This window comes from Macaca fascicularis, chromosome 3, assembly GCF_037993035.2.
Source record: "Macaca fascicularis isolate 582-1 chromosome 3, T2T-MFA8v1.1".
Classification (NCBI taxonomy): Eukaryota; Metazoa; Chordata; class Mammalia; order Primates; family Cercopithecidae; genus Macaca; species Macaca fascicularis.
The window spans coordinates 321,782-339,242 of NC_088377.1; the positions used below are offsets into that span (position 1 = coordinate 321,782).

At 45.1% G+C, this 17,461-nt stretch overlaps 2 pseudogenes; both read right to left on the reverse strand.

Annotated features, from left to right (window-relative positions):
- Positions 1-1,325: 1,325 nt before the first annotated feature.
- Positions 1,326-1,930, reverse strand: LOC135969802 (uncharacterized; annotated as a pseudogene).
- Positions 1,931-11,042: 9,112 nt separating this feature from the next.
- Positions 11,043-17,150, reverse strand: LOC135969982 (uncharacterized; annotated as a pseudogene).
- Between the last annotated feature and the right edge of the window lie 311 nt (positions 17,151-17,461).

Consider the following 17,461-nt stretch of genomic DNA (forward strand, 5'->3'; position numbering starts at 1 on the left):
GAATTATGTAGGATACCCCTTACCATAGTAACGTCAAACTCATGTTCTAAATGCAATTTGTTCAGGGACTGGCTTCTAGCTCTGGGTGGGAATGTTAAGCTCAGTCCAGTTCAATTCAGTAAGCATTTATCAAGAAACTCCTAGACCAAGAGCTGTGTTAGACACTGGGTATGGGGTGATGGGGATACGAAGATGTGGAATTAGAACTCGAGAAGCTCAAATGCTCTCATTTAATTCCCTAATGCAATTACCTAGCTTCAACCTGATGGCTGTAATGTCTAAATTCGCTTTCTCTTTATTCCAGTTCTACATAACAAAGCATAAATAATCATAGATCAATAATTCTGTGTTGGCCTATTCAGTAGACAGAGAAGAGCATTCTGACTGGCGTGAGACACTGTCTCCATTCCCAGGGAGCCCGTGAGGTGGCTGCACGGAGCACACGCGTGAAGATTCAGGAGCACGAGCGTCAGGTGATGGGAGGGGCACGGAGGCAGCACCAGAAAGATGCCTGCGAGAGGCCGCTGCAGCCAGGCTGGCCAGGAAGGTCACGGGAGTGGGCACAGGCATCTCCCTCCAGCCGCACTTGGTTTTCATGAGGACACATGCAGGGAAGGGGATGACACCGAAATGCTGTGGCGCTGAGGGGAGGAGAGGAGGGACACAGGGCCAAGGGCTGGCCACCACCCCTTGCGTCCCTGCCCCTATGAACGCTGCCAAAATCAGCCCCAACGGGGAGAAATGAGGTGGGTGAAAGAGGTGGACAGACTTGGCTTCCATGGAATTCACAGATTCCAGTCATTAAAAATCCCTTCTGAGTATTCATCTGGAAAACTTTGCAAATGTATTTAGCGACAAGAAGCAGAAGATGAAGCCAACACAGGTGGGCTCAAACGGCCGCCGTTCTCCTTCTCTCTGCATCCAGGATCCACCCTGAGCCCGTGAGTGCGAGGACCTGGAGCTGCCCAGCCCAAGGGAGCGGCCCCTGACCAGAGGAGGGAGCCGCACAGCGGGGCCCCCAGCACGTGGATGGCAGGATCTGTGCTATGTCAGTCCCAGGGCCCCAAGCAGAGAAGGCCTGGGGCTCCCAGCTGAAGTTTTGCTGTCTCCTCCCTCACCAAAGTCGAGATGGACTGAGTGAGACCAACGTCTGCTGGCTCCTCGGTGGCTGCCGATGTGGCCCTCAGGCTGTGGGTGAAACCGTCTAGGGAAGCCGAGACAGTGGCTAGAATCACAGCCACGAGTGTTCCACGGGCCCTAAAACACAAGCGCAGCCTGAGGAAGGCAGGCCCGCTCAGATCCCCGTCTAGGCTTGTGTGCCACACTCAAGAGGCACACGGCACCAGAACATGGCACTTTAAGTGACTTTGTGGGGTGTAGGAACATAAAATGGGGCCTCGAGTGGCTCAGAAGTCACTCCCACCAGCCCACGGGGACCTGGGCGGCCCATCTGGATGTGGCTGGCGTCTCTCCAGGGCGGGCTACAAAGTCCTGTGGAGGAGGTGAGCGTCGGTCTTGCTCTGAGGAAGGCCCCTGACAAGTATCCTGAAAATGCGGGCACACAGCTGGCTGACTCATCTGAAGGGACCTGTTGAGCCACTAGCCAGGGAAGGCTGGAGAGAACTCGACTAACACACGAACCCTGCCCAGGCGCCCACCTGGGCCGCCCACGAGAAAACTAGGGAAGCTGTGAAGATGGAGGTGTGCACGGGGCTGGGAGAACCCTGGGAGGAGCCGCATTGGGGACCAGGAGGGACGGAGGGCTGGGCCCCACAAGCAAACGAGGGAGGCGCTGAGTGCCATGAAGACCCCGCTGCACCAACAGCTGCAGGCCTGGCTGGCAGCACGACTGTGGCTTCAGGCGCAGGCCCAGGAGCACGTGTGTTTGGCAGGAGCTGCCCTCCTGGAGCCGCACTACGGGTACCGTCATTTTAGAGGCAGGTACCTGATATCAAGGATGACAATCAACCATGCCACCCTGAATTACAGCCATGTCCTCAGCGGGTCGCTATTTACGCTGACAATTACAAAGAGTTTGAACTCACTGTCCCAAGAGGCAACAAGCCCTTCATTATCACGGCGGCAAGCCTCTGTGCGGCCCTCCTCCCCCGCCGCTTCCCGTGGGGGCAACCTGAAGTCCCATGACAGTGACTCAGAGCCAGCCCAGTAGCTTCAGTGCAGGAAAAATCACAAAAACTCAAACACATCCTAAACATGGGCAGTTGGTAGGAGCTGATTCCTAAATTAAACCTGTTCAGAGGCTTTCTGGGCTAGCACAGCTCTGATCACAGGCTTGCGCTTTTTGCTCCCCCTGAAGGGCGGCGAGGCCAGGCTCTGCCATTCTGCAGGCTCCGATACGTGGAGTCTGCCCTGTGGCATCGGTGGCCTGTGCCAGACAGTGTGACCGTCGCCCGCAGTGAACACTCAGCACAGCAGAGCAGGCTTGGGGAAGAACAGAAAGTGACCTCTAAGCCTGCAGAAGACGCTAAACCACGCACGGCCTCACGTGCACTGTGTGTCAATCGCCGCCGAAGCAGGAACGAGCTCTTAATAGTTCCAGTAAATGCAAAGGTCGCCCTGGAAAACAGTGTGAACCTTTCTGACAACTCACAGGTAGGTAGCCACTGCCTGAGACACGAAGGTAAAGAATTCACCTGAAACTGCATATTATAAAACTTATTTTTAAATGATGGCGCTTAATTTGAAAGACTCCCAAAGAATACTGCATTAGAAAGTGACAGAGTGAAACCGTGAAGCTGACGACGGGAGTCCCTGGAAATTTCACCAAATGTTGCGTCAAAACTGGGAAACAGAAGAACCGCACCTGATGAAACATTCCATTAATCACTCGAGTCCTCCCCACATACGAAGCTATGTTAAAAAGTGTTCCAAAGGTGGAGAGGATGATATTTCTTCCGATTTCGCAGGGGATGTACACCACCCCTGCAATATGGTTCCTAACATCCAGGGGCGAGAGGATGATATTAGTCTCAATATTGCAGGAGGTGTACACTCCCTAGTGACATTGTTCCTAATATCCAGGGAAGTAGAGGAAGATATCACTCCCAATAGAGCAGGGAGTGTACACCCCTTCTGTGACATTGCTCCTCATAGCCAGCAGGGGAGAGGAAGATATTACTCCCAATATTGCAGGAGGTGTACACTCCCTAGTGACATTGTTCCTAATATCCAGGGAAGTAGAGGAAGATATCACTCCCAATAGAGCAGGGAGTGTACACCCTTTCTGTGACATTGCTCCTAATAGCCAGCGGGGGAGAGGAAGATATTACTCCCAGTATTGCAGGGGATGTACACCCCCTTGTGATATTGTTCTCTATATCCTGGGAGGGAGACGATGATACTCATGGCAATATCGCAGGGGGTGTACATATCCACTGTGATATTGTTCCGAATATCCAGAGGGAGAGAAAATGATGTGACTCCCAATATCACAGGGTGTATACATCCTCCTGTGATATTGTTTCTTATATTCAGGGAGAGAGGATGATATTACTCCCAATATCGCAGTGGTTATACACACCTCCTGTGATATTGTTCCTAATATCCTGAAAGGGAGAGCAACATATTTCTCTCAATATGGCAGGGGGTGTACACCTCCTTTGTAATATTGTTCTTAATATCCATGATGGGAGAGGATGATATGACTCCCAATATCGCAAGAAGTGTACAGTAGCCTGTGATACAGTTCCTAACATCTAGGTGGGGAGAGGATGATATTACTGCTCATATCACATGTGTTGTAAAACTCCTTTGATATTTTGCCTACAATCCTGAGGGGAGAGGGTAATATTGCTCCCAATATCGAAGAAGGCGTACACCCCCCTGTGACACTACACTCAATATCCACGTTGGAAGACGAAGACATTACGCCCAATATCGCAGGGGATGTACACCCATCCTGGGATATTGTTCCTTATATCGAGAGGGGGAGAAGATGCTATTGCTCTCAATAACACAGGGGCTGCAGAGGTACACCCCTCCAGTGATATTGTTCTTAATATCCTAGGGAAGAGAGGAGGATACTACACCCAGTATCTCAGGGTGTACACCCACCCAGTGATATTGTTCTTAATGTACTCCACCTCCCACCACCAGGGATATCAGTCCTAATATCCAGGGGAAGAGAGGATAACATTATGCCCTGTCCGGAGCTGCACGCCCCGGCCATAGCGAATAATAACTGACGATTAAAAACGCCTGAGCTCTATTCATTTCCACCTTCTACCTCCTCCCTAGATTTACCTTTTTCCCTGTATTAATACCTCATAAAAGATGGCGCTCTTCCTGCTTCTTCTTCACCCATTTTTCCCGCGCCCGTGAAAATTACTACCTGACAGCGCAGGTGCAACATGACGTTCGACCAGAGAAATCAATACCTATCTGGCCACGCCTCCACTATGAGATCATTTTCGCCTTGGCCCAACCCCTTCCCCTCCAAGTGTATATAAGGCACTGCATTACCGCCATTAAACGAGACTTGATCAGAGCACCGTCTTGTCTCCATTTCTCGTATCTCTTGTTCCCCAAATTCCCACCCCCTCCTCCAGGGCCTGCTTCGACTATCCCGCGGGCCGGGATAATGCCCAATATCGCAGGGGAGTGTACACACCCTCTGTTATGTTGTTCCTAGTATCCAAAGGTAGAGACGATGATATTACTGGCCATATCGCAGGGGGGGTACACCCTTCTATGATACTGTTTTTGACATTCAGTAGGGGAGAGGACAACATTAATCCTAATATCACAGAAGGTGTACAGACCCCTGTGATGTAGACCCTAATGTACAGGGGAAAGAGAAGACTATTGCTCTCAATATCACAGGGGCTGTAACCACCCTGCCCCCTGTGTATTGTTCCTAATATGCAGCGGGGAGGAGGCTCATAGTACTCCCAATATCCCAGAAGGTGCACACACACCTGTGATAGAGTTCCAAATATCCAGCGGGAAAGAGGGTGATTTTACTTTCGATATCGCAGTGGGTGTACACAGCCTCCAACCCTAGGATATCGTTCCTAATATCCAGGTGGGAAGAAGATGACATGGCTGACAATATCGAAGTGGGTGGACACTTCTTCAGTGATATGGTTCCTCTTATTCAGGGGGTGAGTGGATGATACTACTCCCAATAAAGTAGGAACCATACAGCCACCTTGGGATTTTGTCCTTAATAACCACAGGGAGAGGTGATATTACTACCAGTATTGCAAGGGGTGTACACCCCTCCTGTGATACTGTTTCTTATATCCAGGAAAGGAGAAGATGGTGTTAGTACCAATATTGAAGGGATGAACAGCTGCCATGGGATATTGTTCTAAAGATACAGGTTGAAAGAAAATGAGATTCCATCCAATATAACAAGGGGTGTATACCCCGCCTGTGATATGAATCCTAAAACCTAAAAGAAGAGAGAATGACATTGCTTCCAAAAACACACAGGGTGTACACCCACCCTGTGATATTGTTCCTGTCATCTAAAGGAAGAGATGATGATACTACTCCCACTACCGCCAACCAACTACCACTTCTTTAAGCATCTTGACAACTTTTTGCAGGGAAAACAAGTACACAACCAGCAGGATGTAGAAAATGCTTTTCAAGAGTTCATCCAACCCTGAAAGCACAGAATAAACAACTTTATTTCTCATTGGCAAAAATGTATTCATTGTAATGGTTTCTTTTCTTTTTCTTTTTCTTTTTCTTTTTTTTTTTTTTTGACAGAGTCTCACTCTGTCACCCAGGCCAGAGTGCAAAGGTGCAATCTCGGCTCACCGCAACCTCTGCCTCCTGGGTTCAAGAGATTCTCCTGCCTCAGCCTCTTGAGTAGCTGGGATTACAGACACATGCCACCACTCCCGGCTACTTTTTGTCTTTTTAGTAGAGACGGGATTTCACCATGTTGGTCAGGCTGGTCTCAAACTCCTGACCTCCTGATCCGCCTGCCTTAGCCTCCCAAAGTGCTGGATTACAGGCGTGAGCCACTGTGCCCAGCCCATTGTAATGGGTTCTACTTTGATTAATAAAGATGTGTTGCAGCCTAGTTATATAAATTTAAAATTCATGGTCCAAAACCATAATTACTTTTGCACCAACCTAATACTTTAAGAATTAAAAGAAGCCTTTATATTAGAGAGCCCATGGATGATAAAATCATAAAGAATATTACAATCTCCATAACCCACAAACTTGGTAACTTAGACCAACTGGATGAATTAAAAGACACAATCTATTAATACTAAAACACAGGAGAAATAGGTAATCTATATATATTGATATCTATTAATAAAATGGAATCAATACCTAATAACCTTACAGAAAACTTATATATTCCATAAATCTGACATTCTGTCATGTTATTCTAACTGGTGGGATTCAGGGATTTCCATTTTGATAAGAACATAGGTGAGTCTCACACACTTAATTTTAGTGCTCATTGGTCAGAAAAGCCATGTCCACTATAGGATACTGCGGAGCAATAAGTTATGGAGAATTTAGGCAAGAATATGATTTTCAGAGTTAAAGGAAGACAACCTGATTTATGTACAGTAATTCCTTATAATATCATAGGGGATACCATATTTAAACTTTGGGGTATCCCCAGGTATAATTCTTATTTGAGCCACCTGTGAATTTCAGACACGGAGGCTTCCCAACTTTGGTGGCTTTCAATAAATGTGGAAGTTAACTCACAACCTATTTTGTGGAGGCATAAAATTCAATGAGCACTCATTTAACCTTTTATTTTAAATATTATTTTTGTAAACTTGCATTTCCAGTTAGTTGAAATTTTAAACCTGTTTCAGTTCCTATCCACTTTTTTTTTTCCCCCGAGACGGAGTCTTGCCCTGCCACCTAGGCTAGAGTGCAGTGGCATTGTCTCGACTCACTGTAACCTCCGCCTCCCAGGTTCAAGCGATTCTCCTGCCTCAGCCTCCTGAGTAGCTGGGATTACAGGTGCCTGCCACCACGCCCAGCTAATTTTTGTATTTTTAGTAGAGATAGGGCTTCCCCATGTTAGTCAGGCTGGTCTTGAACCCCTGACCTTGTGATCTGCCCACCTCGGCCTCCTAAAGTGCTCGGATTACAGGCCTTAGCCACCGCACCCGGCCTCTCCACTCTTTTTAGGTGGAGGGGAGTAAGGGTTTCTTGGAATTAGGAGGAACTCCCATGTACCCAACCCATTTGGGTAAATTTCTTCCTTCAGAGTTTTTCAAATCAGCATCACCATTGTTAAAGGCCTCCCACATGGTAATAATTGTGCTATAGGGTTTTATAAACATGAAGTTTATGTTTGGCTGAATGAACCTCCTTGCTGTGGCACAAGGGGGCCATAGGTGTTTTCACCAGTTATGAAGCGGGTTCACTGTGCAATGGCTACCAACTTTTCTGAGTACAATGAGGCCAAATACATTCATAGATAAATTCCATGAAGTGAATTTATTACTTACAAATAGCAAACAAAAGACAACAGAAGTCTAGGATTCAATATGAACCACTACCACAAGATCAGGAAGGCTACCCAGAGCAGATGGATAGAGTTTTGACTATAAGTGCTTCACTTGCACTACAACTGAGGGACCCCAGAAAGAAGCCCACATTGAGTTTTCTCCCAGGATGTGGTTTGCTGGACACAAGGGTTAAAGGCCATTCTGTTTCGAGCAGGGACTATAACAGAGCCTGGGCTGTTCTGACCAATGTCACTTGATTATCAGGATATTGCCTTCCCAGCATGTCATACAGTAATCTTGAGAACTACCAGTAAGAAAGGGAGGAAAATGGCCCTGCACCCTTAAAACTGAAGGATGAGGATATTTGCTGTGACAGAGGCACAGACAGTAGCGACAGAGTGTTCTTGTGAGCCATCTACTAGTTCTCTTAACCGGAGCGTGGCACCAGACCGCTTTTCTATTTCCTTTCAATGGAAACTATTTCAGAATATTTTGAATTTCTACATCTATAGAGTTGTGGCACATGATCACTGGCAGTGTAGACTCTCTGCATGGTTAAAGGAAAGAGTTCAGAAGCCCATCAACCCACATTGGAGGAGACCACCTAATCCTCCAGAGAGTGTCACTCCATCTTCCTGGGGTTAGCTCCACATACAGTAAGGCCACTATAACTAAGGCCGTCAAGACTTGCAGTCCAAAGATGAGACTTTTGACATGCTGATAAGCAGCAGTTATAAGAAAAGCCCACACACTGGCCAGGAATTTTTCAATGAAAGCAGCTGAGACGCTTCTTCATATGCTTCGGTAGGGGCTAATATCAAACTAGTTCTTCCCATTTTCTTTACTCAGCAGTGCCTGAACCATGAGGCACCATAGATGTACACCTCATCAGGAGGGTGTATGGTACAGCAGCAAGGGGAGCAGCAGCACAAGAAACAAACAAGGCCACTACTTCTGCTTACATAATAACTATTGTCTTGGAGTGTAAAATAATTAATAATGTTCACATGGCTGCCCTAAGCACACAGAGATGGTGACCAGAGCAGATGCAGGGACTACAGACATACAGCCTGATTCTTGCTAATTAGGACTTAAGTGTTGGCTTACGTCCTGTGCTTTTGTGCATTCATAAGCCAGGGCCTCAAAACTGCCTGCTAAGCACAGGCCAAAGGTCATGCTGGGGTGCAGTTAAACATTGATGTCTAGGAGATGAGAGCATTTTAGTGTGGAAGAAGATGACAACACCTGAAGACCACAAAACACTGTGCAGACCAAAGGGAACGCCCATCGTCAGCTCACGGTTCTGACCCAGGTGACTGCTGATGTGTTACGGAACAGTCAGCCCACAGCAGGTAGGTCAAGTTGAGCTGGTGTCCTTCATGAGGGCTGATCCATTCCATTCGTGTTGCCAATTGTTTCAATAGCGTCTCATGCACCCCACTGGTGAGGAAGGAATTAGCACCCTACGTTTACTGACACCGTTAAACACATAACATCTATTACTAAACAGATAAGCCAGATATCAGTTATTAATTACATACAGGAGGATGGTGTAAGCTCCCACAGGCCCAAACAGGGATTAACTTGAGCGTAGAGAGTGGTATAGCATTTAAAAAGTGAGGATATTCCTTTTTTTTTTTTTTTTTGACACAGAATCTCGCTCTGTCACCCTTGCTGGAGTGCAGTGGTGTGATCTCAGTGCACTGCAAGCTCCATCTCCTGGGTAAACTGTATGTACTTAGGAATTAATACCAACTCATTATTAGCTAAAAATAAATATCTTTATATCAAGAGTAGTTTTTCATTTAACAAAAATAGGTGGGATGTGTATAATGGACAAGGGATAATAAAAATTTGCCAAATGAGGCTAGTAAGACAATCCCAAGAATTCACAATAATTATTCACTGGTCCATTAATCACAGGACAATACATACAATTGAAACTTACCTGACCGGGCGCAGTGGCTCATGCCTGTAATCCCAGCACTTTGGGAGGCTGAGGCGGGCAAATCATGAGGTCAGGAGTTCAAGACCAGCCTAGCCAACATGATGAAACCCTGTCTCTACTAAAAATACAAAGAATTAGCTGGATGTAGTGGCGTTCACCTGTAGTCCCAGCTACTCGGAAGGCTGAGGCAGGAGAATCGCTTAAACCCAGGGGGCGGAGGTTGCAGTGAGCCGAGATTGAACCACTGCACTCTAGCCTGGGCAACAGAGTGAGACTCCATCTCAAAAAGAAATAATAATGAAATAAAAAAAATTAAACTTACCTACATATTAGAAAAACATCCAAATTCAACCATGAATCCAGCACATTATCAAATGAATAGACAAAAATTCTACCAACAGACTTAAGAAAATATCATTATCTATGAAATTCAAGTACTACTGCTTAAAGAACATTTACAGAACTCTCACCTCAAGGTTTCCCTGCAACACAAGGTGAAATGCATACTCAAGACTCTTTAAGAATGGGCCACTGATAAAAACAATATACTTGTAACTTGTGTAACATTTCATAGATTTTTTTTCAAGCACTGCACGATAATTAATTTGCATCAGGCTTTCCAAATTAGAAAAGCTTCACTTATAGAACTTCTTTCCCGTGGGAGTTTTCACACGGCTTTTCAAGTAAATGTTAAAACTGAAAATATTCTTGCAGTTTCTAAACTATTAGAGTTTTAATCCTGTGTACGTTCTTGTATTTACAAGGTCCAGCCAGCTACAGCGTGCATTTACATATGTCCTTGAGTGGGTATGAGAGAAATGAAACACTCAAACATTCTGTTCATAGGGTTTTTCTCAGGAATGAGCTGATGTCTTCAAATGGAACTAATACAACCAAAGGCCTTACCATAAATTTAAATTCAAAACCTTTTCTCCACTCTGAGCCCTCCCAAATCTTCAGGAAAATCTGAAGGCTTGACCACATTTCCTACATTCTTAAGGTTTCTCTGCAGTGTGAGCTCTTTCATGTTTATGAGGGAATGGGAAAGAGTAAATGTTTTACCACATTTCTTACATTCAAGGGGCTTTATTTATTTATTTATTTATTTTTGAGATGGAGTCTCACTCTGTCACCAGGCTGGAGTGCAGTGACACAATGTCAGCTCCCTGCAACCTCCGCCTCCTGGGTTCAAGTGATTCTCCTGCCTCAGCCTCCTGAGTAGCTGGGATTACAAGCCTATGCTACCACACCCAGCTATTTTTGTATTTTTAGTAGAGACGAGGTTTCACCATGTTGGCCAGGATGGTCTCGATCTCCTGACCTCGTGATCCGCATGCACAGGGCTTCCCCCCAAGCCCCTGTGGCCTTTTATGTCCTTGAAAAAGAACTAAGACAACTGAAATGTGCCACCATGCCCAGCTAATTATTTTCTTTGTTTTTGTTTTGAGACGGAGTCTGCTTCTGTCGCCCAAGCTGGAGCGCAGTGGTGCGATCTCAGCTCACTGCAAGCTCCGCCTCCCAGGTTCACGCCATTCTCCTGCCTCAGCCTCCCGAGTAGCTGGCGTGAGCCACCGGTCCCGGCTTTATTTTATTTTTTGTACAGACAGGGTTTCATCACGATGCCCAGGTTGTTTCACATTGTTTTAATCCAGGCTGGTTATGAACTCCTGGGCTCAAGCAATACACACACCTTGGCCTCCCAAAGTGCTGGGATTATAGGCTGAGGCACTACACCCAACCTCTATATCATGACTTCTTTAGTGGCGCATAAGGTAACTGGAACGAGTGTAGGCTTTACCGCATCTCTTACATTCATAGGGTTTTTCTCCAGTATGAATTCTTTCGTGGAGGTGAAGGGAACTGAGGCGACTGAAGGCTTGGTCACATTGTTTACATTCATAGGGTTTCTCTCCAGTATGAGTACTTCTATGGTTACAAAGGGAACTCAAACGACTAAAGGCTTTGCCACATTGTTTACATTCATAGGGTCTCTCTCCAGTATGAATGCTTCCATGGTCATGAAGGGAAGTGGAACAACTGAAGGCTTTATCACATTTGGTACATCTCTCTCCAGTGTGAGTCCTTTCATGCATCTTAAAACAAGAAAATCTGAGTGTTTTCCCACATTCCTTACATTCGTAGGGTTTCTCTCCAGTGTGAGTTCATCCATGTATTAGACAAGAACCAGAAACAGTGAATGCTTTACCACATTGTTTACATTTATAGGGTTTTTCTCCTGTGTGAGTTCTCTGATGTCTTTCAACTGAATTGAGAAAATGAAAAGCTTTCCCACATATCGTACATTTATAAGCTGGATTTCCACTGTGCGTTATCTTGTGTCTTCTAACACCTGGAACAGAAACAAAGAGTTTCCCTCACTGTTCACATTTATATTGCTTCTCTCCATATGGTTTGTATCCTGAGTGAGCTGGGATGTGCCTATTAAGGAGGGAATGATGTACAAAGACTTTTCCACAAATACTGCATTCACATTGTTTTAATCCAGTAGAAATGTTCTCATTCAGATCAAGATTTGGAATGTGGCTGACAACTTGTCCATACTGACTACCTTCTTTGCTTTCACACAGTCTCTGTACCATATGATTTCTGTAAAAAAAAAAATGACAAGCACATTACTATTGGTTGGTTTAATAACTTTCTACTCATTCATAGGTCTTTGACTTACACTGCTACCAATACTAGGGAAAATGCATTTTTGTTTTGTTTTGTTTTTGTTTTTGTGCCATGACTGAATTATTTGAAAGTAAATGGGCTACTACTGAAAACACAGCTACCACCTGCATGGCTATGACCAAAATAGTAACATTCATATACACAATTTTGTAGTACTATTTTCAAGTAAACTGTTTTCCAAACACTGACTGCTACACTGATGTATGTTACATTTTGGGTGAAATTTTTCTAAAAGGAAATGAATTTCAAGTGACTCTTATTTGCTTTGATTGCTTGTTTTTAAATTCATGACATGCTAAGATTCCTTCAGAGGACTTTATTTCCTCTTCTCGGTGCAAATTATCTTGTATCTTTCCCGTTTTTTGAAGTGATCTTCAATATTCTGGTCTTTCCGTTTTTTCCTAAAATGCAGATGCACAAAATTATCATGAATTATTTCAAACTATAGAAACATTACTAGATTTCATGTTCATTGTACACAGTGCCCATGCCTGATTTATTCACCAAATCATTCCCTTGCCCCATTCCAAATCACAAATAGCACTGATGATAGGGAAATACTTCTGTAATTAAGTGAAATGTGTTGTCATTCTCACCTACAGAAGCCAGGTTCCTGCAGGTTTCCTGCATCACTTCTCTGGAGAGATTCTTCTGAGAAGAATCTAGCAAAGCCCATTCCTGCTGGGTAAAGTTCACAGCCACATCCTCAAAAGCCATGGAGTCCTAAAACATTCCACACATGTGGATAGAAGGATGAGTGAGACTGAGAGCACTGGGAATGTATACTCAATTCATAAGCTGTTTACATGATTCTAAAATTTCCAAGCATTTATTCTATGACTTGATTGTCACAACTCTTACTCTGTTCACACATACTCCCTCCCACACAGCAGTACTAATGCTAGAATTGAATTATTCAAAAAGGCAACAGCAAAGTAGAAACACCCATCTCATTAGAGAATCCAGGGAGTGAGATTACGATATGCTGCTAGGAGTTACCTTTTAACTTCACTTTGTACATTTCTAGTATCTGTAATACTAAAGTCCTACCTGATGTGCATAAGTGCGTTAATATTATCAGTCCTGAGACTACTTATTCTTAAAAATACCTGCTCGCAAAGTTCAATCTTTGTTTGTATTAGGAACTTACATTTTGAAAGGGATTCCACCAACCCAAGTAATAAGAATGACTCACTGCATCTAAATGGCTTATGCAGTATATTTTCCAAAACTTCTTCTGCTGAAAGTCTATTATTTTGTGTCACTGCAGTGGTACTTAGGGAACCAGACACAAAAACACAGTCTGAACACTAGTGTTCCATTAATTTCCCTGGTAGACAATATTTTACATGTGCTGTCACTTGTTAACTGTGGAAGTGAACCCATTCCACGTGATTACACCAAGAGAGAATAGGCTTATTAAATTTAATTGAGTAGTAAATAAAACCAATAATTGATATTTAACAATACTAATACAACAATTTTTCAAATTTCTATTGCACAATATCAAGGCGGAAAGGAATAAGAGGAAATAGGACACATGCTTTTTAAAATGACATTAATATCACCACCTCCAGATGCTATTCCTATGAAACCACATAAATTCCCAAATCAGGTGGTTTTAGGCAAGAAAATCTACTCTTTCATATGCAGTAAAAATGACCAATGTCTAATCATTTTTAGTCATCTAAAAAAAGAATGATGGCTTGTCTACATACTTCTAAGATTTTCAAACAAAAATATTCAGGACAGCACAGTGTTAGCAAAGAGATGAGCAAGCAGACCAAAGGAAAAAAAAAGTCTTAATGACCCAGCATCTATATAGAAAGTTGAGGAATGATAGAGTAGGCACTATAGAATAGACAAAGAAATTACATGCACTTTAAAATATGAGGCAAACCAGGCTGGCATCTACTTGGGAAAATGTATTGCATTCTTCTCTATTCCATGAACAATAATCATCTTATTATATATTCAAATACAAAAGATAAAACCAGAATACTTTCAGAAGTCACAGGAAGATTTTTTTTTAATGAACGATTAGGCAGAATTTTTTTATGTAAGAAAAAAGTGATAAAGGAACAGACAAACTCAAACATATTAAAATTTAGGGAATAAAAAGAAAATAGAGTGGGCCAGGCGTCGTGGCTCACGCCTGTAATCCCAGCACCTTGGGAGGCTGAAGCAGGGGATCACCTGAGGTCAGGAGGTTGAGACCAGCCTGGCCAACATGGCAAAAATCCCGTCTTTTTGTTGTTTGTTTGTTTGTTTATTTGTTTTTGAGATGGAGTCTCACATTGTCCCTTGGGCTGGGGTGCAGTGGCAAGATCTTGGCTCACTGCAACCTCCACCTCCTGGGTTCAAGCAATTCTCTTGCCTCAGCCTCCCGAGTAGCTGGGATTACAGGTGCCTGCCACCACGCCTGGCTAATTTTTTCGTATTTTTAGTAGAGACAGGGTTTCATCATGTTGGCCAGGCTGCTCTGGAACTCCTGACCTCGTGATCCGACCACCTTGGCCTCCCAAAGGGCTGGGATTACAGGCATAAGCCACCGTGCCAGGCCTAAAACCCTGTGTTTACTAAAAATATGAAAATTAGCTGGGTGTGGTGGTGGGTGCCTATAATCCCAGTTCCTCGGGAGGCTGACACAGGAGAATCACTTGAACTCGGGAGGCGGAGGTTGCAGTAAGCAGAGATGGCGCCACTGCACTCTAGCCGGGCTACAGAGCAAGACAGCATCTCCAAAAAAACAAAAAACAACACTCAGACACCCAGATAAGAGGATACACATGTGTCCACTGTCATAAATTCTTCACCAAGCTACAAGAGGGGAACTGACATTTTGGTGAATCTTTATAAATCATCAATTTATCTAACACATTTTATTTCACCAGTAGCATTTACAAAGCTAAGTCCTACAATTCCATTTGAAATTACCCTTAAAAAGAACAGAACTTTAAAACTTACTACACTCACTCTGGGGAAGAAATAAATACGAATTTTTAGCAAATGAAATACATCATTTTACCTTGCCTCTTTGGAAATAGTATTTTTATCTTTCAAGCTGTACTGACAAAATGTATCTTACAGTCAGTGAAAACCTGAAACTCAAATAAGCGGACAAGCCTTTTCAAGGTAACAAACTCAGGGAGAGGCAGTGCTGACTCCAACGCAGACCTTTCTAAGTGTCACGGCAGGCCATTCTATCCCTTAGGACACCCATCCTGTTCAGTAAAGTACTCAATGACCACCTACGAGGCACTGGCACTGCTCTTTGTCCTCCTGTGTGCCTTAAGTGCATTTTAATATTCAGGTGCTTGCACATCCTCTCTGGGGTGGGTTTTCCTTGTCCTTTGGGATGGTTTTTCTCTCTTCACAGGTCTGAGACAAGCTAGAGAGCAGAAATCATTTCTGTCTTTTCCTCTCAATATCAGCATCCAATTGGCAAACCATCAATGTGTCTTCGAGGAATAAAAACTCGGGCCGGAGGAATAATTTTAATGACCTAACTTTCATGACATTACATTGTATTGTCCATTAATTTTAATGTCCTAAAATTTTAATGACCCTAAGGGGTCACCATTTTAGATGAAACTATACCAGGAGATTCCTCTAAGGCCAAGAGCATCCAGCTGCTCCCCTGAGAGACTCTACCCCCTACCTCAGGCTGTCCTTGGGGATGAGATGACCCCGGGGCTGATACTCACTAGACCCTCCAATAGACATGGCCACTGTGGGTATCCTGGGTCATCCCCCAGACAGTTCTAAAATGCCAGGACTAGGAAAAGACAGGAGAGTGGCTAAGAACACAACACCCTGTAAAGTTTTCACGGGGGGACCTCAACCTAAAGACATTTTGGTAATATGTACACTTAGGAAAGATGAAAAGAAGAGAGGTACAAAGATTTTTTTTTAGAGTGTCAGATGATTTATTCTCCGCTTTCCTCTCATGTAAAATGTTTGGAAACAGAAAAATATTTTGGCCAAGGTGCCTCACGCCTGTAATCCCGGCGCTTTAGGAGGCCGAGGAGGGTGATCAATTAAGGTCAGGAGTTCGAAACCAACCTAGCCAACATGGCGAAACCCTGTCTCTACTAAACATACAAAAATTAGCTGGACGTGGTGGTGGCGCCTATAAGCCCAGCTACTTGGGAGGCTGAGGCAGGAGAATCGCTTGAACCCGGGAGTCAGAGGTTGCAGTGAGCTGAGACTGCATCATTGCACTCCAGCCTAGCGACAGGGTGAGACTCCGTCTCAAAAAAAAAGAAAAAAGAAAAAAAAATATATATATATGTGGGTATATGTGTATATATATGTATATATATGTGTGTGTATATATATGTATGGTTTGCTTCCTCATTCACCTTATCAAAGCCTCTCATTTACGCCCCTCCCGTGAACCCCACACCACAAACCATGACTGCCGTACCCGTTTATGAATCGCGTTTGCTCAAACACGCCGTTTAACGTTTTAACAAAGCCTCAGGTTAATTTTAGGGGGAGAAAGGTGGGACCGGAAGCTCCATGAACCACAGCTTCTCCCACGCTGGAACCCCGCACACGGAGTCGGGGCTCTCCCGGATCACCCTCCCGTGCTCACCGCACTACCTGGGTTGGGGAGGCGCGGGGTTCCCGAGAGGGCTCCGGCCGGCGGAAGTGGCGCCCGCAGGTACAGACAGGACGCAGGGGTCCCGCTGCCCGCGCCGCCCAGCCCTGCGCAGAAGGTGACTGAGGCCCGGCTGCGCCCGGCGACTCGATCCGCAGGTTCCGCAGCCCATGGCTGGTTCCAGCAGGTTTCACCCAGCCCTCTTCCCCACTTCCGGAAGCCAGGCGCAGTCCACCCACGGTTCCTCGGCTTCCCGGGTGTCCCGGCGTCACCTAGGGATGTCCCAACACCCGCAGGTCACAGGGTGGCCGAGGCTGCTGCAGAGCCACCGGGCCTCCCAGAGCCAGGAGGTAGCAGCGGAGACTCACAGGAAGAGCCTACGGTGGCGAAGGCGAGACAAAGCGCCCGCCAGCCAGATCCCGGAAGCCGCCCTCTCCTTTCCGGCGGTGCGCCTGATTGACGGGCCCCCACTCCAGCGTCCCTGATTGTCTGGGGCTTCAGGCCCCGCCCCCTCAGGCCCTGAGTGACAGGAGATTGCGATCTCACGTGAGGCTGGATGAGGCCAGAATGACCGTTTTGGCCTAGCGGTTTATAGGGGGTGCGTCCTTCCTGCGCTGGGATCTGACCATGCAAGGAGCACATTCGCATTTAACCTTGTATACAAGATTATAGCTATTTGTGCATAATATAGATATAAAATTGCAAGCAATATAATGGCAATTCTGTAACTGCCCAGTGGGTTCACCT